General features: G+C 38.5%; 1 protein-coding gene across 7 annotated transcripts in view; it reads right to left on the bottom strand.

Moving 5' to 3' along the window:
- HDAC9 (histone deacetylase 9) overlaps window positions 1-23,483 on the bottom strand; it is a 751,983-nt gene that overhangs the window by 575,056 nt on the left and 153,444 nt on the right. The window contains exon 1 of one of the 7 annotated variants that reach the window (XM_070424403.1): window positions 21,928-21,945. The exons of the other annotated variants lie outside the window; for them this stretch is intronic. The gene's annotated coding sequence lies outside the window, so the exon portion shown is untranslated. Of the gene's footprint in view, window positions 1-21,927; window positions 21,946-23,483 lie in introns of those variants that run through there. 7 annotated transcript variants of the gene reach the window in all.

The raw sequence follows: 23,483 nt of genomic DNA, 5'->3' as shown, positions 1-23,483 counted from the left end.
GCAAGATTCATATTTTCATTAAAAACCAAGGTTCTTCTACAAACATAATATAAACACATATCACTTTCCTCTAACACAGAGATCTAGGGAAAACTAGGATAGAAAAACATAAGCACCACAGATTTTTATTCTGTGCCATTAAAAACCTTTAACTTTTACAATTCTGTAGAAAATTTGGAAATGAAGAGTGGAAGCTTACGAATGCTGAAAGTCCACATGACCAAATATTAAAGTTTGGATCATTTGCAGCCTAACAGCTCATTCTGTTCTCCCAGAAACAATTCATAATCAGTGAGGAGTGCTATGACTCCTAAGAGAACTGAGAAATCTGCTGGTGCTCCATTTATGACCCCCCAAAGCGACTCCCAGGAGCAACAAAAGTACTAAGTTAGCTCAAGACGGTGGCCCATGCTGAATCAGCACTTGTCCTTGAACCAAGGAAGTCCAGAAGGGTGGGGGGCTGGCAAAGAGAGCAAGTTAGAAAAAAGGAGGAGTTGGAGGAAAAGAGCAGATCATGAACTGACAATGGGTCTCCCAAGTGTATCAGTAATAGGGCTTTCTGCCAAAATGTTTTTCTTTCTCTCTCTGCAATAATGGAAATAATACATTATAGCGTTTCATGGACAATTTGGAAAATTATACATTTGCAACAGTATTGCTCTATGAATTAAAGTTAAGGTCTTCTCCTTAAACAGAAGTAGTGTTAACTATATATTCAACAAAAATCTAACCCTCAGTAAAATTTTATGCCCACCGAGTCAGTTAAAGTGTTTCCAAAATAAGAGAAATTAAACTTTCTTTTTGGTTTTCCTGATATAATATAACTGAATGTAATTATTTGCCAAATATACAGAATGAGAATGTTTAAATTAAACATTAATTTAAAGCTTTAAGTCCTTCCTGGGGGCCAGAGGAGGGAAGCAGTTAACTACCCAAACAAGAAATCAACACTCAACAGACTAGATATTTTAAAGGGATAGAGAGCACTGGTCTGAATAACTTCAAGGTTTGGGTGGGGTAAAGGAGATCAGTCACCATCTATTTTCACTTACCTGTGTATTGTTTGAGATTTTCAATGAGTACCTATAATTTAGGTAATTTAACATTTTAGAAGAAAACCTAGTTTCACTCCTTGCTATTCTTGACCAGAGAAAAGAATAATAAATCTTTTCAGTTTTTAGAAACTTCAGTCTAGTCTTTAAAATACATTATTGTTAACACCAGATAACAGAAACCAAAAAAACAAAAAGCAAACAAAAAAACAGCTAGGGGGGATAAAACATAACTTGGCTAACACTTTCTCAGAAGAGGAGAAACATAATTCTTCTCCTAGGGCTAGGTATTTGGAATGAACCTAATGAACTGAAAATTTGCTAGTAGCTATGACATGTTACAAAACTGGTATCAAAGTAGTATAATTCTTCCACCATATTTTAGGTATGAGTCAGTCAATCAAGAATTGTGAACACACAAAAAAGATGCTCTAGACACTGAGAACAAATGGGTAGGAAAAAAAAAGTCATCCCGGTCCTTGGACACCATATGTTTTTACTGGTAAAGCAAGACAAATAAGTAAGAATTGTCAGTAATGCATGGTGCAATAACTTTGAAATGTGGGGGACCGAGAGTGCTATACCAACTAAAGAAAAGGAAAAGTTATTCTTTGAAGGAAGAACATGAAATCATGAGATCCTTCTTGAGAGTTGGTCTTAGGAAAAGTGCAGAATTTATTAAAGTGATGGTGAGAGCAAGGGCACTGGAGAAAGAGGCACAGAGGGAGAAATGGTGATTCTGAAATTTTCCTTTTTCCATAGCAAATGGGGAGCTTCTGAAGACTTTTGGCCGAAGAGATGAAAATGTAGGGGGAAAGATTACAGTAGGGATAACCATCAGGAGGTCAGTATATATTAGTCTAGTCATGAGGTGCATAGATGTGTCTGGAGCAGAGAAATAAATAAAGAGAAGATGCTAAAAACTATTACCAATAAAGACTGGGACTGAATGACTGACAGAGTATAAAAATAGAAAGAACTTCAAATTGTCACTCGTGTAATATCAGGAAAATTATGTTACAAAGGAAGTCCTAAATGATGTTACAAATTCATCACTTGGTGAGAGATGTGATGAATTTGTTCCTAAATGCTTAAAAGTAATTGAGAGTATATGTTTAGGGTATGGGGTCAGGACTGGATATTAGAGTAGTCCCCATCTAAATTGGAATTACTAGTATAGTTGAGTCCAAGAAAGGAGAAAAACTTTCTTAAGACAGTTTACAAAGATAAGAGTGAGGATCAAGAATCAAGGAGTTGATGGAAGATCTGGAAGATGGAAGAAGGTGACAGTATAGTATAGTGATGCTTCGGTGGGAGGAGGAAGGGTTGGTCAGCAGTAGCCTCTATTGAAAAAGGAAATTGAGAAAATGCTCTTGGGTTTGGTTAGAAAATTAGCAATTCCTTGGTAGATCACTGGAGACAGAAAGCAGGTCCTAGAGAGTCATTGTACTATTCTCTTTCCCGTGAGATGGAAAATTTCTTTCTAAAGTTTTAGGAAATGGGAATGAAAATTGAGGAAATGAAAGTGAAAGGAAGAAGACAAGTGAAATGGTTGTTTAGGGACAAGAGCAAATATCTCTTCTTCCCTCTCCCCCTCCCACCCCAATTTAAGGATGATAAATTATCCTTGGTATTTATTAGCTGGTGTTCTGGGGCAAATTACTTGATCTTAAATACTGACTATAGGAAAAGTACACTATTTCTTCAATACTGAGCATGTGACAGGCCATTCACATACGCTATTTCACTTAATCTTCTCATTCTTATAACATCGTTCTCTCTAGTTCAGGAGGATCAGTGAGAATATACGTCTAAAGTTACAGCGAGTAAGTGGAAAAGTTGGGAATCAAACTTAGCTCTCTCTATTCTAGAACCTTTGTTTTTTTAATATATTTTTATTGATTACAGAGATGGAGAGAGAGATAGAAACATCAATGATGAGAGAGAATTAGTGATGGGCTGCCTCCTGCACACACCCGCACTGGGGATCAAGCCCACAACCAGGGCATGTGCCCTGACCAGAAATCAAACCATGGCCTTCTGGTTCATAAGTCAATGCTCAGTCACTGAGCCACCAAGCCTGGGTGAGCCTTTGTTCTCAACTACTAAATGATTTAGAGAGGGGACAACTGAAGGTAAAATGTACTCCATGGTACTCTGTGCTCATAAATAACCCATTATTTTAGGGGGCTGGAGAGCTCACCCCAAGTGTACAATGAGGTTCAAGACATAGTCACCATTAGTACAAAGTCAATGGTTGCCATGTTTCCACATGAGAGTGTGTCTGTGTTTGCAGAGCTTTAACTTTACAAAGAGGATGACAACTAATCCAAAGTGTTCTAAAACTACTATGTAGGGCAAACAATACACAAAGGTCCTTTGGGCCCTGGCTGCTTTGGCTCAGTGAATAAAGCATCGGCCTGCGGACCGAAGGGTCCCGGGTTCGATTCTGGTCAAGGGCATATGCCTGGTTGCGGGCTTGATCCCCAGTAGGAGGCATGCAGGAGGCAGCCAATCAATGATTCTCTCTCATCATTGATGTTTCTATCTCTCTCTCGTTCTCCCTTCCTCACTGAATCAATAAAAATATATGGGGAAAAATCCTTTGGGCTGGGTCGAAACCTCAGCATGACCAGACGGAGGTTCACTTTCATTCTAGTAGCCTCTAACAGAGCAATGCCATTCATATCTCTTGCAGTATCTGACAAAGGAATAAAGGTGCCCAGAGAATGAATGGCATGCCCAGAGATGGTGCCTGAAGCAGCAAATCCTATGTTCCCTAAGAAATACCCTGAAGCCCCTGATGTGTTGAGCTTAACAAATAGCATTGAGTGTCTAACTGGTGCTCTTGGGGATACAAACATGTGTTGCTTCCTAAGTGGCAGGTACTGGTCTTTTGATACAACAACTCTTCTAGTCACTTCCAGAACTATATGACAAGGGGTAAACTTATTATTCCCATTAATAGGGAAGCAAACTGAGACACAGACAGGTTAGTTAACATACTCAAGGTCACAAAGTTAGTAAGCTCCAGAGCAGTCCACCTCGAGAACCTGAGACTCTTAACCCTTTCAGCACTACCTTCCTAAATCTGAATGGGGTAGGAAGGGGGCGATGCTGCTGTGGGGTCTGGTTGGCATCTGGTCCCTCAGAGATGCTTCAGTGGAGATATGTGATACTGCTATTTTTAGCATTCCATGTCACATTAACTACCCCAGCAGAATGGAATCTTATGTGGCAGGTATAAAATATCCCAAATGTTGTTTTCCATAGCATTTCTGCTCATACCACACCAACAATGTATACTTATACAATGGCTAAACAGTATTCACAAATTTATAAGTTCCTATTATTTTAACATGTTACTGAAAAAATATTTTTGGCATTCATGAATGTAAATAAATAAATATAAATATATAAATATATAAATATATGAATATATATATATATATATATATATATATATATATGCATGCACACATGTATAAAGTCTTCCTGGAGATTTAAATATTATTTCATAAGATTTTTTGGGACATTTTTAGTCTCAGTTTAATACTGTATTTGCTTAAAAGAGAAGTTCCTAACAAAATAATGTTAAGGGATATGTAAACATACTTATCAAGTTCTTAGTGTTCTCATCTACTCTCATATTTCATCGGCAATGTTTAAAATCCCAGCTTTCTTGGGGGATGAGGGGGTAACAGATCAACCAAAGGACCTGTATGCACTCATATGAACATAACCAATGGACACAGATTGTGGTAGGGGGAGTGCATGCGCTGGGGGGTGGGGACGGCTGGGGAGAGGTAAATGGGGGGAAAAGGAGACTTATGTAATACTTTTAACAATAAAGAATTGAAAGAAAGAAAGGAAAGAAAGGAAGGAAGAAAGAAAAGAAAAGAAAAGATAAGAAAAGAAAAGAAAAGAAAAGAAAAGAAAAGAAAAGAAAAGAAAAGAAAAGAAAAGAAAAGAATCCCAGCCTTCAGAAAGTGAAACCCTTGTCTGAAAATGTTTGGTTTGTCTTGTTTTTTTAAGAACAATGTCAATTTTCATAAAACTAGAAATACAAGATATTAGTGTTTCCAAAAGTACTTTTTAATATCTCACTAATCGCTAACTACTCTCTCAAGGTAGACACATCTAACAGTCTGAAAAGTATTTATACTTTCAAAGAAACCTTTTACTCTACACCCAGCATTCAGGGGAAAGTCAATTACAAAATCATTTTTGACTATATTACTGCAATTGCCCACTACCTCCCCCACATTCGCCTGCCCACCTCTCCAGTCCTTTCTCCACACAGCAGCGAGAGGCCATTTCAAAAGCTAAATTAGAGGTGATGTCACTGTTTTTCTTTCGATCTTTAAAGCCATCTCTGCACCTAGAAACAAATGCCAGCACCTCGGGAAGACCTTCCTGACCTGGCCATCACCCCTCCAGCAGCAGCTTGCCCCATTTCCTCATCCACCGGGAGATAGCTCCACACCTGGTCAGTTCCTAGAATAAGCCAAGCTCTTTCTGACTCAAGGCCTCTCGCATTCTGCCTAGAAGGCTCTTCCCCCAATTCTTTATGTGTCAGGGGCCACCTAAAGTCACCTCCTCAAAAACATCTTTCCTGACCACCTACCTAGCCTAAAGCTGACTCCAAGAGTTAGTTACTCTTTCTGTTCATTTTCCTGATCAGAAATGATTTCAACCTGGAATGATGCATTTGCTTTTCTTTTAAATGTTGTTTTACCTGTCTTTTCCTCTGGCTCTATTCCACAAAGGTAGACACTGTGCTTGTGTTCTCACCATTGTATAGGCAGAAGCTAAGAAAATGCCCAACACACAATTAACGTGCAATCAAAATTTATTGAGATAAATGAAGAAAGGAGGAGGGAGATGAGGCAAGAAAAGAGAAAAGAAAGGATGGGAAAAGAAAATGTAACTGTCAGGCTCACTCAAGTTTAATTTTTTTTAACATTGGACTGTGAGGTCTGTTCAGACAATTCTCAAGTTATTTCTGACTGCTTTTGTCTACACTTTTCCACATATAAACTGGGTTGAGTATGTAGAAAAAAATTTCAGAACCAAAGTAAATATAAGACACAGTGAGTGGACCTTAAAATTTGTTCCAGATTGCTACACCAAAATCAATGCTTATAAATCCAGTATGTTGATAAGATCCTAGAATGGTTACGTTTGTTTTTTAACTTAATGACCACAGGGAATGTGCCATCAAATGTGGGCTAAGAGGAAGTTAATCATTTCTTAAAATGACCTGAACGTATATAACTTAATGAAAATTAAGTTACCTTTTTGACCATTATTTGGTGGTTTCTACTGTACACAAGCAAATAATACTTGCATGAAAACAACTGGGAAAAAGAAAACCAATGTTTACATCTCAAAATTAAAAAGAAAATCTTACAGGTTTTTAAAAAGTCCTTACATTCCTAATTATTTATACATTGAAGAGAACACTGACATTGTATTTGCGTCTATCACAACCGGATTTTTCTACTGTAACCTTAGAAATCTATGAGGTTCAGGGATTCGCATCACAATTTCCTGGACCACCCCACTACCCCATGTGCAAAGAGTGGTCGTGTTCTTTGACTGTTATCCTTACCTAAGAACCAAGCCTTGTAAAGGAAAAATGCCATGAGGTCTCCAGTGTAATTGCTCCTACCTCCCCCCTGGAGATTGGACATGAATATCTGGAGGTGGGAAGGACAGCTCACTGGGAGGACGGGATGATTCTTTTAATGAGTCATGGAAGGAAGGTCCTCAACTATAGACATCCTCAGGATGAGTCCTTAAAACCAGAAAGGTTATCTAAAGCAGTGTGGCATTCCTGATCCTTGAAACTTACGCAGTTTGTTTGAGGAAGTTCAAACTTCTGAGATGACATTGGTGATTCAAATAAAAACATATGTGCTGCCCTCTAGAGGCTTCAAGGAAAATGACAACCTGAAAATACTACAAGGGGGAAGAGCAAAGGGAAAGAGGGCAGGATGCTTATGTTCATCTTCACTGTTTTTTTTTCTGTCCGAAAATATTACATTTAGTGTCAGAATTTAAATTTGAGGAGCAAGTTAATATCATAGGGAGGAAATTCTGAATTTTCTGCAAATAGTTCTCTCAAAAGACACAATTCTGAATCTTTTTTTCTTTTTTAGTTTTTTTACATGCATTTTTTGAAATATATTTTTATTGATTTCAGAGAGGAAGGGAGAGGGAAGGAGAGACAGAAACATAAGTGATGAGAAAGAATCACTGATGTGCTGCCTCCTGCATGCCCCACACTGGGGATGGAGCCCGAAACCTGGGCATGTGCCCTGACCAGGAATCGAATCATGACCTCCATGTTCATAGGTCCCAACCAGTGAGCCACACCGGCCAGGCTTTACATGCATTTTCAAACAATTTTATTGAATATGATATGCCATAAATTTACCCATTTTATGAGCAGATTAAATACTTTTTTAGTACTTTTAAACTGGGTTATACAACTATAATCATAATCCAGTTTCAGAACATTCCTATCACACCCACTAAGATGCCTCCTGCCAATTTATAGCTAATCTCCATTCCCTCCCAAGTCCCTGGAAACCACTAATCTACTTTGTATCTCTATGGATTTGCCTTTTATTTCATTTTTGAAATATGAGAGTCTGCAATGAAACACTCCATAACACGATTATTAAGACAAGCTTTCCTTTTGGTAATGGCTCTCCTTCAAAATGCCCTACTTTAATCAAAGTCATAAAATCAAATCAAACTTTTGGGGGAAGTACAAGTACATACCTACTTCTAATAGCTCACACAGTGTATATTTCATCTTCTGTCTCTAATGTCTATGGAGAAATTGACTATGGGTACACTTTTATCATACAGGTCAACAGTCTCTCTCTCTCTCTCTCTCTCTTTTTTTTTTATCCTCACCCAAAGATATTTTTTCCATTGATTTTTTTTTTTAGAGAGAGTAGAAGGGAGGGAGTAGCAGGAGAGTGGAGGAGAGATAGAGAGAAAGAGAAAGAGAGATGTGAAAGACATTAATTGGGTGCTTCCCACACACGCCCCACCCAGGGCCGGGGATCAAGCCTACAACCCAGGTACATGCCCTTGAATCTGAGACCCTTCAGTCCAAGGGCCGACATTCTAACCACTGAGCCAAACCAGCTAGGGCAACAGTTTATTTCAAAATAAGGTTTTATAAAGCATTAATGGCTTTTATATTTGCCTCCACTGGATATGAGCAATCCATTTTTAACTAACTATAGAAAAAAATCCCAAATTATTCTCTGCCATCAAGCTTTAACAACAACAACAACAAATCTCCATTTTGAATCTGTTGAGAGCACTTTCATTCTAGTGGCATGACACAGGCCCCAAGGATGAAAGTGAAGATCCCTGCAAGCACCCAGATTCTGGAAAGGTGAAGATCTACAGCTCCATCCAGACTGTCCTCTGGGGCAGGAACGCTGCTCTGGAATTTCCCCTGCTAACCTGGGCAGGGCGCTGAACCTTTTCGTATCATGTCCTCATCCATACAGTGAAGTGCTGACATGTGTGCCTGGGACAGAGCCCACAGTGACTGTTCCCAATCAGTATTAATCGAGTAGTATTTCACCAAGGATAATTACCATCATTTCTATCTGTGTAAAGAACAGACTTGTGATTGGTAGGAGAAAAATGACTGACAATAGACAGACTGAGGATTTTTAATTATCCACTTATATAATTACTTATATCACAAGCTTTGTGGATCTTCAAGGCCAGGCTATGGCTCCAGGTCATTTCCAAGCCTAAGGAACAAACCAGGAGGAAATCAAGACCGGTCTTCAAGAAGGTAACAATTAACTTCATGTGCCAAGAATGTGCTGACCCACTCTCACACTATTTGCATTTCCTGTTTTTTTATAGCCTTATAATGGCATTGCCCCCGCCTAACTAGGTAGTAAGATTCTGGTCAGATTCTGGAAGCACATAGGTCAGATTCTGGCAGCCCTCTGTTTCATATTCTTCTATTTGCATGTTTCATATTCTTTTATTTGCCAAAGATGGCTTTAACCTTTAATTCTCATCATTTGGGCCATAGCAAATTCTGGGTCAGATAGGTCAGATTCTGGAAGCACAGCAAAGGGCAAGTGGAATAAATGTGGGTCTGGATGAGTAAAATAAGACAAATCAAACCAAACACAAAATGAAAGTTTGAGTATTAATGGTTTGATTTTTAGGTTCTTTTTCCCTCCTAAGCAATTTATGCTTTAAAGCACTATTAAGTTAAGAACAGTATGTATCTTTGTGAATCAAAAGCAGCGGAGGACCAAACCACTATAATCAATGTAACAAGGCTTGCTGACTCACCTCCACGAAACACATGTCTCTAAACGCCCAAATCTGCACATTAATTGCAATTAATGCTTCTCTCCTCTTTCAAGCACCGTGGACCAGAGCTTTATAAACAGCAAAGAGTGTTAATTTAAACAAAATATAAAAAGCCAATTCTTTCTAGGCGGTAAAGCTGGGCCTGCATATTTTCATTATTACATAATGGTTACCTTTAGCCCGTAAACTACAAGGTCGTAGCAAGGTCACAATGAAGTGGCAAATGTAATAACCGAGAAGGAAAGTAACTAGAGACCACGTTTAAGGTGACTTTTCCCTAGGTTGGGAAATGACTGTTCTTTTAGTGTAGCTCACTCCGAAGTGCTAATTTAAAATGGGGTTTCTATTTAAATCCTTCATCTGTATTATAATATTTCTTTAACATTTCTTTTTTGTGCTTTCCCCCTCCCCCTTTAAAATGCACGACCCAGAATTTGCTATGGCCCAAATGATGAGAATTAAAGGTTAAAGCCATCTTTGGCAAATAAAAGAATACGAAACATGCAAATAGAAGAATATGAAACAGAGGGCTGCCAGAATCTTGATGTTTCTAAAAAACTTATTCCTATACCAGGTGATGATAAACTACCACCATGAATTAATCATTTTAAAAGTTGTGTAGTTCCCTTTACACAAAAGTGCAAAATCTGCTTAGGCAGAGAATAGCTTGGGATCTTTCTATCCGAATGTGTTGATCAGTGTGATAACTGTGTTTTTCATTTACATGCAGTTGATACCCAAGATACAGCAAATAATGTCATCAATTTCCTTCAATTACCTCATCAAGGATTCATTTGCACTCGGGGAATAAAAAGGTTGCGACAGTAGCCTCAAGATCACTCAGCAGCAAGAATCGACATTAATAACTATCCTCAGAGGCACAGAGGGAGGGAAAAAAGTCACTTACTCAACATTCTTACATTCTTTGTGGTACAACAAGGCCTATGTCATGATTTAGGGTTAAAACGTATAGTTGTTTTGCTCGAGAGAAAAGTCTTTCATAATCTCCACATCTCTGTGACACTTGGAGTTATGAGATCTTAGGCAGCCTTTAAATGTGGCGTCCCCCGCTGAAAGCTCGCCAGCAGCCTTCCGAGGAAACAGAAAATCCGGATATTACTTTACTCCTGAGACTGCAAATAGCCCAGGCCTTGTTGTATGAAGACGTTTCTTTATACAATAGTTAGATAGCGCTGAAGAAAATAACTTGTGTATGCCTACACTGTAACATAGGTCGTGCAGAGCTAATTAAGCATTCTTCCTTTGGTTTGATTACATAAAGAGTTGGTTCTGTAATCTAATAGCACGGGAAGGTCAGGATGATTATGAGAGAAACCTTAGATGCTGTGACAAATCCAATAACCATCAGGGTATTTTGTTCATAAAAGTAAAGCATTTCTCCAAATAGTGTGCTGATTTGTGAAGGGACTGGGATATTTTTGCTGGCTGCAGGGCTGACCTGCTCCACAACATTTACGGTGTCAACTGTCTAGGTTGTCACAGATTTCCTTAGAAGATACAGATTTGTATTCAGGAGTAACACAGGGACCAAAACAAAGATAAGTAAGTTGAGGTCACAGGAATCTGAACCAGGAGTGTGTGTGTGTGTGGGGGGGGGGGGGGGGGGGGGGGGGATAGAGACAAATAGCAGTTGGCTATTTACACACCCAGCTTCACCAATTCAGAATAAGCAATGCTGACACTTTCCTTATGGGATCTTACAGTCCTCTTTCCTTAATGCCTCCCTCATCCCAATCCAACAGCTTAACCTCCTTAACAGAAAAGACTTTACTTTCCGTTTATATCTCCTTTGAGTATTTAAAACCCGGGGTGATTCCCATCTTACAAGGCCATGGATCTTTGAAATGAACTTGAGGGAAAGTTTAGTTTCCCAAAGCACCTGCAACAAATATGAGACTACACTGCCCTCCAGAGGTGAGTGCTTGGCAAAGACTTTCATCAATGAATGTGAGGATCAAAGAACTACCGTCATTAGAATTTTACTCCTGCCTTCTCACATATTTTAAAAAATATACATCTAAAAGTCACTGTTTTTCCCCTGAGCAGACTACCATATTTTCTCACTTATTTCATCCTGCCTCATTTCTTTTTGTCCTGTTCGAAAGTAGTACTTGCTACAGCTTTTGCAAGATGTTAAATATCCATCGTTTGCTTGTTTAGGAGGGCCCATTTATTCGTGTGTGTGTAAAGGAGAAATCAGACTACACATGTGGCCTACAGAAACCTTCACAAAACTGAGAAGCCTCAGGTGACACGAGAGCATACACAGGAACACTTAAGAAAATGAGTATTTCACAGTCTACTGGTAATATACACATCAAAGTCAATATCAAATATATATCTTGTAAATATGAAGCCGCTGTTTACTTTTCACAAACAAATCATTGAGATGATGTTCAGACAATCACATAAGGAAATGTAAAAGCTAATATTCGTAGGTTCATATTAAACTCATTCTTTAAAGAGAGAGTTCATATGGGACTTTATTTTCAATCGGAGAGGCCCCACCACAAACCGGCAGTCACAGAAGTCAGGCAGGGATTAGAAAATGTACTGCAGGTTGCACTTGAAAACAATGTCCTTGCACGGAGCGCGGGCCGGCCAGCGACCCAGCAGCCGGGTTCAGAAACGTGCAGACCCCTGGGAACGCGGCTCGCTGACAACAAAGCAAAGGCGGCCGATGCCCATGTCGCGATGGGGATTAGCCGGGGTCAGGGCTCCGCGGCAGCACCTGCGCAGCTATGACATCAGCTTATATCCTACATAAATCTTACGCCCTCTGTTTTGAAAGCAAATAATGAAAGAAAAAGTTGTTCCATGTCTTTGACCTTTATTTCTGGGAAACTTGGCTTTTCCCCTTGGAGCTGTGGAATGCACCAACCATCCCCGGTGGGGCGCGCTTAGAAAGCCCTGTCACGGAACACATGTGTACATAGCCACCTTCTCACTTCCAAAGTGATTTGCATCCGAAACGTCACTACGTTATTATTTTTAAAAAGTGGCTGAACGTGAGGAGGAAAGGGAGTGTGAGGAGGAAAGAAAAACAGGAAGATACCTGAAAGAGGAAATTAAAATACTGGTATTGACAAAGGTACAGAACTGACCGGCTGGTGGGAAAGGGCAATCAGAGGCACGTTGCCGCGGACCATTGCTAAATACCGCTCAGCGTGGAGGCCAATGAACCTGGGGCACGATTAGTTTCCTAATGTTTTTTTTTTCCATGGAATCCAAATACTCCAATACTGCCTCCCCCAAATAAACTGATGTTTAAAACTTAGCAATTACATTACTTGAGATGGCAATGAAATGATGTTTCTAGAACTTAGGTGGGGAAAGACAAGGCGGCTAACTACACACTTAAATCATTAAATCACATACAGGTGCACTAATGCTGGACCTATAAATCCAGTTTGCCGTAGGCAAGCATGTCAAACTCAAAGGCTAACACGGGCCAAATAAATGAGGCATGTGGCCCGTGGGCCACGAGTTTGACATGCTTGCCGTAGGGCAAACTTTAGGGTAAAAAGCAAAATAATAACAGGTGGAAAAACCTACTGAATAAGTGTACCGCATTTATATATATTGCTGCTGCTGCTGCTACTATTACTACTAGTACTAATACTACTAATGAATGACGAGGAGAGCTGGCACATAGGAAGTACTCCTTCAGCAGTAGAGGACCTCCTAATACCCAGGTAATGCCTAATACTCATGTACATTCTAATACCTGGCTTCTAAAGAAAAGAGCAAGGGAAATGTACTGAGTATTCCTTTTTCTTTATCGATTAAGGTATTACATATGTGTCCTTATCCCCCATTGCCCCCCCCCCCATGTACTGAGTATTAATATGACTAACTAGTCAATTACTTGAGCAAGGGGTCTGTTAAGAAGGCCCTTTCATTCTAGATATTCTATCTAGAAAGATATATATATATTTTCTTCATAGTGATATTCCTGTTGGTACAAAGAGTGAAATTCAGCAACCCATTTTTTAGTCAGGAACTTTGTAATGAAAAGTATAGCTAATACAGACAATATTAGGGTAATTACCAAGGCATAACCTATGAGGCTTTCATTGCTCTGAAAATTGTAATATTACTAATATAAATAATATCAAATATCCCCCCCCTCCATGAGTCTCTGCTACATGCTGGGCAGTGGGGATATGGCAGTGGCTTAAATAAAGCCACTGTTCTTGAGGACTGACATTTACTGGGGACAAATACAAAATAAACTGTAAAACCCATAGCAGATGTTAGCTATGGACCTGCTACCAAGGAAACATCCCTGTGTGTGTGTGTGTGTGTATGTGCAGAAGATCTCTGACAAGGTGTTGGTTAAGATGTCTCCAGGGAGGGGACAGCTGTGTGTATATCTATGGACAACAGAGGACGATAGAAGACAGTTCCAGACACGGGATGTAGAAAGTACAAAAGCTCTGAACACATGGGGTGTTTCCTGGGCCTTGGGAGGGGCTGGATTTTACTGTGAGTGAGAAGGAAGTCATTGAGAAACCAAGGTGAGAAGGGCATTTTCCCATCTTGGGGGGAAATGACTGTCCTCGAGTTACAGGGATGGTTTGTGACATGGTAGCCAGAACTTGCGCTTGAACACTACCCTATCTGGAATAAAATAATTTCTATTCTTCGACGTCATAGCTGTAAGACTGGCTTAATGACTGCATTTCTCAGGCTCTGTACAAATGGTCATAAAGCCTACGCTGCGGTGTCTAGTGAAGATTAAATAATAACAAACAGCACCTAAGATTCTTCCTGGGTCTTACATCATAAGTGCTTCATAAATAATAGCTACCATTTTAACAGTGTTGTAAGCAGCTGAAAAAAAATGTGTTTGATGTGAACTTAGGCAGAAAACACAAGTTTTAAAAGGGCTGAAGAGAAGTGGAGGGAGGAAGTTGGTATTAGGACAGGCTTTGAATCCTGAAGATGTTAAGGGGCCCTCAATGTCTAGTCTAAATAAATCTCCCAAAGTCGCCTGTTCAGAACAACAGATCTGTGGTTTCATAAGGAGCACCTGGTGTACAATGAAAACACCTAATTGTGATAATTAAGTTATAACCCTATTGTGTAACTGATGAAAAAGTTGGTATTGCTCAGTAAAAAAATGTATGATTTCTTAGGGTATATGTAATTAAATGCTCCCAATAACCTATGAGTAAGATACTAAAGTTATTTTCAAAATGAGAAGCCGAGGTTCAAAGAAAGTAAAAAGAAAAATGTCCAAAGTCACACACCTAGCACGTGTGCTCAAACAGTCTATGGTGAGTGTTCAAACATGCTTCTCAAGTGGATGTATGAACTTTTACTCCAAATTTCACATCCAAATTGCAGCTATTGCTGCTAGAACTCACTAAACCAGATTAATGTTTTCCAAATTCTTCCGATTATAAGGGTCAACTGGGATGCTTGTGTCCCACTGCAGAACCCTGACTCTTTGGTGGAGCAGCCTGGAAATTGATATTTGGAATAAGTAATCCAGGAGACTTTTGTGATTAGGGAATTTTGAGAAACACTGGATAGTTACTGTACAATGCTCTTCTCAACTCTATAATTGCTACCTAGCTCCTCTCTCTTTTAAAGGGGGAAGAATATATGGCCCTTTCAATCCTCTATCTATTTCAAAGCCCAATGCTTTGTATGACACAGGGCCCTGAAATACAGATTTTTAAAATGTTGCAATGTTGCTCTGCTGACGTGGCTCAGTGGTTGAGTATCAACCTATGAATCAGGAGGTCAAGGTTCGATTCCCAGTCAGGGCACATGCCCGGGTTGCAGGCTCAATCCCCAGTGTGGGGCGTGCAGGAGGCAGCTGATCAATAATTCTCTATCATTATTCATGTTTCTCTCTCTCCCCTTCCCTTCCTCCTAAATCAATAGAAAAATTTTTTTAAAATGTTGCAATGTGTCAACTTTGTCCAAGATCCCTTTGTTGATTTTAACTGAATGGGACTGAAAACAATGTATGTGGGAGCTGTTATTTTGAGTGTTGTTTTCCCATGCCCAGCCAACCTCTAAGGAAGGATTTTCTAAGATCGGACGTTTTTACACAGATGTCATTATAAGAAGCATCCCCCTGCAGGGGGCTGTGATCAAGGTCTCAGGATCTGGAAACGCTCCTTCATGTTTTATTTCTTGGTAGCATAATTAAGTGTGTTGCTGATGACGTGTTCCTTTTCCTCTGCTTTCTGGTAAGAGCGGGGAAACAGGTTCCATTTGGAAAGTTTTAATATGCTTTAAAAACACACACCGCTGTATATTCTGGCACCTGCCGAGTGGTACTTACTTTGCTGCACTGGTAACGAGGACTGGACAGTGTTACATTGAAATGGTGACTAATTATATTTTTCACATAGTTTCGTGTTCTACAAAGAAGAGCTATAAACTGTGCACTTGGTGTGGTTCACAGAACAAGCAAGAGCAGTTTTTAAAATCTCCCATCCCAGGGTCTGATGTAAAGAAATTGAGAGGCATCGTCTCTGCAACAATGAATCCCCTGAAGCATGCCACATCCACGAGTGAGGAAATACTGGGGGGAAGTGTTTAGATCTAGGAAACAAACTAGAGTAGCAGACTGTCTATTCGACTGTCCTCGGGCCACGGATAATCACCTTGATTCTCATCCCCTGGCTCCCAACCAACAACAGGAAATTCCCAGCTTCTCCTACTTTGATATTGCAGTGACTATTAATGATGACCGTTACAGATGACATATACTGGTGAGTATACACGTACAAGCTAAAAGTGTCTTTCCATCCCATGGACCGCAAGCTATCAAAAAGCAGCACCAATCTACAGAGGTCGGGTGGAGAAGGAGATTCTGGGAGTATTTTACTAAAGAATACTATTTTCTGGTTAGACGACCTGTCTTCCCTTAATGACAACAAAAGAACAATCTGAAAACTGCCACACATTTCTTCCACCTGAAACAAACAGCTCCCAGGAAATACGTTTAGTCCAACATAAATAAGGGGGAAAACGGTGTGTAATGGAGGTTGGGCTGTCCAACCAAAGCAAAACTCCTGGAGCTAAAAATAGTATATGGCGATTTTTTTTTTTGGGATTTAAAATTATCCAAATTATCTCATAAAGAAATAGTCAAAAGATAGGACGGCTTTGGGTGATACTTGTTTGAAAGCATTGTCAAAGTAAATGTAGTTTGAAATCAGCCGGTGCCATTTATTTCCAACATCAAGTTGCAAAAGTTTTATGAATTATTTTAAAATGCAAACAGATTTTGGTTTCCTAACACAATTGCTGTACATTAAGAGGAAGAAAGACACTGCCCTCATTAAGAACAAGAACATAGCTTTTCTTTAAGAAATGATTTTTAATTAAACCAATTTCATCTAGCATTCAAACACGATTTAGAATGTCTTTTCCATACTTTTAAAATTAGCATCAGTCTGCTCTAGTCTTTCTAGGAAATTTTTGAGAAAATTTTATGACTAAAAACAAAAAATATCTACCTTTAAAATTTTGGGTTGCTGCTGTGTTTGGAGCATAAACGTTACTATACATGAGGCTCGAGGAGAAACAAACAGGAACAATTAACTACAGAATCAGACTATAGAGTCCTTGGAGAAGATTCAACTCTCATGCATGGCAAGGGCCAGCAGGGGGCGTAAAATCCCCAAAATATAGGTAAAATAAAGAAAAAAAGCTGAATGGAGATACAGCCATGCCCAACCTGAAAAGAATCAATCACACAATCAAACAAGAATGATAAACAGATTCTTTAGGGCCTTAGCCTGGGATAAAATAAATTTGAATTAGTCATCATTCGCCTTGTGAAAAAAAAAATCACCTTTTTTACATATATTCTAGGGAGCAAAATAAACTAACAGGGAATTTCTTCGTCAGTTTACTAGTACTTTGAAAAATAATATTTTTTTCATCTTCTGTTGACTAGTCAAGAGAATAGATTGCCTACTAGAAGGCAATCATGTACTTTTAAAAATTAAGATGATTTTTAGAGCAGTTTCAGGTTCTTGAATCATGTATTATTAAACAGGAATTTATTAAATTAACAACTTCTTGAATTCCACATGTGGTCAGCTTGGAGAATCATGATTCTAAAAGTCAGTGACCTCTTTCCTTCTCAGGCATTTGCATGTGTGAATGACATGACATACATGGATGAACAACCATGGAAGCTACAAAAAAGGGGCAGTTTCTTGAAAGTAATGATGAAATAAGCCAGGAAAAACTTTTCAGCAATAGGTTGAAATGTATTCCATATTCAGAGTGTTTAATTTGAAGACATTTTAAACACAGGGACACAAACTATCAAGAAGGAAGGAAATGCTGGCCTTTGGAAACATAATAACCCTTTCAGGTCACAGAATGACCAAGGTACTTGATTACAATATTACCTGTCAAACCTCTCAGGAGCACCGACGACCATCTGACAGGCGTTTGCGGCCTGGTTACTTCACTACCTCAGGAAGGCAACGCCACCCTCTCTCATTTCCACTAAGATGCGACGCCAGGCGGCTTTAGCAGAGATGCCAAATTATCCAGATTCCGATGATCTAACCTCTCTGTAGCATGACCTTATGGATGACGCTTTAATAGAAGATTTGGCTCGGCCAAGACCGTACCTCCTCGTGTATTTTACTTATCAACCCCCAGAAGTCAGTGGAAAATTTTTTTAAGTTAAAAAGAGAAAGAGCTTTGCTAGAAAATCGTCAACTGTGCAGTTAACACTGAATTTGATAAACAGTGCATTCCTAGTAACAGCCACCAAAATCCCAAGTTAAATCTGTGCCCTTGGAACCGTGCCAAAATGCCACCGCATATCTGCACTTTGAACAAACTGCACATTTTTAACTCCTCTTTTTTTCTGCCAAAACAAAGGCTCAAAATATGCAGATTCTATCTTCCCTGAAAACTTTATAATGGTAATTTGGATGCAAAGGGAAAAAAAATGGTTTTTTGGAGACCAGCAGAATTATAGATTACTCTGATTTGCTGTTTTAGTATTAATGCTACTTGAACTACTTCTGGAGGTCGTATGTAAACACAGATATCCTGAAAGAATCAGTATCACCATCTGGCTTAAAATCAGAAGACTACATTAGAATTCTTTGCTACATGGCCAATATCCTTAACCTCAAAGCCTCAATTTCTTTATCTGTCAGTTGGGGATATAATATCTCATAGGCTTGTTGGGAAGAGTCCATCTATATATATAAAAGGCTCAGTGACTGTCCGACCAGCCAGTAGCTATAATGCTCACTAATCACCAGGGGGCAGACACTCAATGTAGGAGCTGCTGAGCTGCGGCCACTTGGCAGAGGCAGTTCTCCGGTGATGCACCCCAGAACCAGGAGGGAGCCTGATTCCACATGATTCCTCTTGCACTCCAGACCCCTCGAGGGATGTTGGAGAGCCGGTTTCGGCCTGATCCCCACAGGCCAGGCTGAGGGACCCCACCTGCTGGAGGGACTCCGCTCACTCCACAGACGCCCTTTGAGCTGCAGCGCCAGCCCAGGTGCAGCTGGCCTGGGAGGGACCATGGGAGGTTGGCTTCAGGGCATGTCTGGCCCATCTCGCCCAGTCCCGCCCCACCGGCCACTACCTGGGACTGCCTGCATTAGTTCCTGCACAGGAGGGACTAAATAATTTCTATGTGCACAAATCCGTGCACTGGGACACTAGTAAGACAATAAATGTAAAGTGCCTAACCTAGTTCCTACCACCTGGTAGAAAATCAATAAGTGATCCCTCTACTATGATATACTAACAGTCATTTGCACCTACTGGATACAAGATACTAATCATGAATTTGCCAAAGGAAAATAATAATTTTTAAAAAACGTTTCTAGTTTTCACTTATAATCTGAAATGTCCTGATTTTGGACATTATATAATGACAAAATTCTGTAAGAAACTGAATATTTTCTGTCAAATATACCATTCTCTTCACCCAAGTAATTACTCAATAAGAATCTTCCTATTAAATTGCCCATTACAGAAAAAATTCTAGTAAAAAAAAGATATAATTCGGTCAGGATGCGAAAGAGTTCAGTTACTGAAAAAAATGAAGTGTCCCAGAACTAGTTCTAGATTATATGAGACTATTACTTTAGTGATAAATATCATCTGTTCCTACTTTTGATAAAAAAAATAGTATGATTCGCTTTGGTGGATATAAATACATATATAAAGATAAATTTACTGAAATGGGAATAACGTTTTTGAGGAAATGGGGGGAATCCATTCACACATTCACAATGTATATCAAATCATCACATTATACACTTTAATAAAAATATATTCTAAACAGAATGAAAATGAAAGCAACATGTCAAAATCTGTGGGATGTAGCTAAGGCAGCATGAATATTTAAGGGAAGTTGGATAGTACTAATTACATACATTAGGAAAGAAGGAAGGTCTCAAATCAATTACCTCAACTTCCATATTATGAAACTAGAGAAAGAGGAGCAAATGAAACCCAAAGCAAGCAGAAGAAAGGCAATAATGAAGATCAGAATGGAAATCAATGAAATGGAAAACAGAAAAATAATAGAGAAAATCAATGAAATCAGAAGTTGATTGTTTAATAAGATCTGGAGTACTGGTAAACTTTTAGTAAAACTGATCATGGAAAGAACAGAGAGAAGATTACTGATAACCAACATCAGGAATAAAATACGTGACATCACTACAGATTCTACAGAATTCAAAGTGTAATGACAAAATATTATCAACCACTTAATGCCTATACATCTGAAAACTTAGGTGAAATTGACAAATCCCTTGAAAAATACAAACGACCAAATTTCAAGAAGAAATGGGTAGTGTGAATAGTATTATATTGATTAAGGAATTTGCATCTGTAATTAAAAATCTCCCCACAAAGAAAGGTCCAGGAACAGGTGGAGTTTACTGTTGAATTGTGCCAAATAGTTAAGGAAAAAATAATGCCAACTCTATGCAAACCCTTCCAGAAAATTGAAGGCAAGTGACTCCTTCCAAAGCATTAGATAAGACCAGCATTACCGATACCAAATCTGACACATCACAAGAAGGGAAATTGCAGGCCAATATTCCTCACACAGTATCCATCAATATATTAAAAGTATTATATACCGCAGATTTATACCAGTAATGCAAGATTGATTTACCATCTGAAAAATCAATTAATGAAAGGTACCATATTAATAGAATAAATGACAAAAAGCACATGATCATCTCAAGAGAAGCAGAAAAAATCTAAATAAATTATTGATGAGCTACAGGGAAACAGGTGCAAATTTTAAATGTATCTACATTAAATGTTATTTATTCAGTCATATCATCAAATATTTATTAAGTGCCTAATATTTATTGCATTATTCTTGGTTCAGAACTGAGCCTAATTCTTGGTTCAGAAAACATTAAGGGAAATAAAAAAACCTTTGCCTCCGTGGAGCTTCTATCTTAATTGTTATTATGATCACAACATCATCATCCCTTTTAATATGTTTATATCTTTCTATGAACAGTGTGGCACTCTACCACCTACTTCTACTTGCCAACATAGTAAGTTGCTTTTGCATATTCAAATGCTTTCATGCAAATTGCCTATCTAGTCGCAGGCCTGTCCACATTCTATTTCTAATTTCTTAGATCTGAATTACCTTAAATACAATAATCTTCTATTTCCCTTCTTGTTTAGCAGAATAAAATAAAGGCACTTAGCTCTATTGTAGTTCTAGAAAACAAAACAGCAATAAAAAAATAATAACCCCTTATATGTGCATAGTGCTTTACACTTTTCAAAGCATTTTCATATGCATTACATTATGATCTAATTCAAAAACCGTAAGTTTACTAGAGAAGGTAGCAACATCTTTTCTACTGGTGAGAAAACTGAAGTCTAGAGACATGAGTTGATTTATTTATCATTCACAGCTATATAATTTCTTCACAAATATAGATGCTATTTTTCCATCTCCTTCAAGTTTCAGAAAGAGAGATGGTTTCAAAAATATACACATTCTTTCTTAAATATAGTGGCACCTACCCAATTATTTTCTAAACAGGCTCCTTCAAATACACCCACAATAATGAAATCTATCCAGTGCGGCCATAAAGCTTCCTGCCGAATAGTAATGAAGTCCATACAAGAACATTCACACTCCTCAAGTCTTACCCTGTTATAAGGGGACCAGACTGGCTGAAGAGTGAGCAAGGGTGCATGTAAGGGAAACTCTAGATCAGGAAACTAAAGATTCATATCATTATAACATTCAATTCCAAAATACAGACAATGTTCACTACACTTCGACAAAGTTAATCTGCAAAAATAAATTCTTCTCATTAAAAGGGCTTTTCAAAGTTTTATATATAGGAGTGTTATAAAAATAAGTAGCTCTTTAGCTCCCTATCAACGTAGCTAGGAAAACAGCTATCTTAATTTAACAAAGACCAACCCAAAGTGCTCAAAAGAATTTTGGATATTCTTTTACCCAATTTCAGTAGAGCTGCTTCTCTCTGCACAGCTGACAGGAAGACATGAAGAAAGGTTTTCCTCTGCTATAAATAAAATACAGAAGTATGAGAAGGGAGGGGCATTTGACGTTGGTCAATGTGCTGTTCCTCTTTTAAAAGTCACTAAATTGAATGAGAAAATAATTCAACACAGTAAGTTGTTCATGGATTTCTCCAAATCTCTGGAAAATGATTTTACTTCTGTCACTATTTCTGAAATAAGTTATATATAGCCCCAAATAATGTCATTGGAAAAAAAAACTAACAAAAGCATTAAGAGATTATGTTTCTAGGCGCATGCAGAGCTCATTTTACTTTAATTATACAGTTCTTTAATTTGGTAATTATAAAATATTCCCTGACAAAATTAGTTTTAGTTACAAACTTAGGCATGTAAATTTCATACAGCCACCACTTTTTCTGACACACTGTCAGAATGTCACGGTTTTAAAATAATGACAGTACATGGTATGGCACCACTACTTTTAAAAGAAATACATCCACAAGAGCTTAGCGTTCAGTTGGCTTCCTCAAAAAAAAAAAGATGAGAAATAAATAGTGGCAATAGATTTGCTGGCTTATGAAACATAAAATTAGCATGATAAAATTTCAGCTTTCACTCATCAACAACTGTGACATTTTCATCTACATCCACCTCAACTTAGAGAGGAGCTTTTTAGAACTATTACATGAGATTAAACTAGCAAAAATAATTCATTTTCTCCCCAATGGCTGGGATTGCAACCAAATTTCTACCAGTTTTATTCATTTAAAAATGGAGAGAAGGAATTAACATACATTCGCAATAAAAACTGCCTATTTTCAAAATTTTTATTTATTGAATTTTTAGAGAGGGAAAAGAAGGGGGGAGAGGGAGAGAAACATTGATTTGTTGTTCCACTTATTGATTCATTCATTGGTGGATTCTTGTATGTGCCCTGACCAGGGATGGAACTCAACCTTGGTGTACTGGGACAATGCCCTAACTACCCAGTCAGGGGGGAAATATTTATATTTATATTTATATATTTATAATTTAAAAAGTATTTTTTTAAGAAAAACGAAGACCATCATGGGCCTGGTCTAACCTTGAACATGTCCATGAGGACATTTTCCTCCTGGATTCCTCAATCCAGGAGGAATCAGGAGGTGGGATCTCTCAGTCTCAGTCCCCCAGCTGAATAAGCCACAAGGCAGGAATGTAGGATGGCTCATGGCACAAATACTGTGTAGGACTAAGAAATCTAGAGTCTACGTAAACAGAGTAAAAGAAAGAAAGAGTGAGAGAAGAGTGATGAGTCTAAGGCAGAGAAGAGAATTTATGATAAAAGAAACTTAGGACCCTCTTCTTGTTTAATTGATGTAGTGCACTTCTTTTAAAAAAATTGTTGAATTTATTGGGGTGACAGGTCCATCCATGTTGTCGAAAAAGGTAAGATTTCCTTCTTTTTCACAGCTGAGAAGTAGTATTCTATTGTGTAAATGTACCACACCTATCCACTCATCAACCGAGGCACACTTAGGCTGCTTCCAG

Source organism: Myotis yumanensis, unplaced genomic scaffold (assembly GCF_028538775.1).
Source record: "Myotis yumanensis isolate MYYU_CA2020_CCGP unplaced genomic scaffold, mMyoYum1.0.hap1 SCAF_9, whole genome shotgun sequence".
In the NCBI taxonomy this organism is placed as follows: domain Eukaryota; kingdom Metazoa; phylum Chordata; class Mammalia; order Chiroptera; family Vespertilionidae; genus Myotis; species Myotis yumanensis.
Note: the sequence above shows the minus strand (reverse complement) of the source record. Positions and strands in the feature narration are given on the sequence as shown.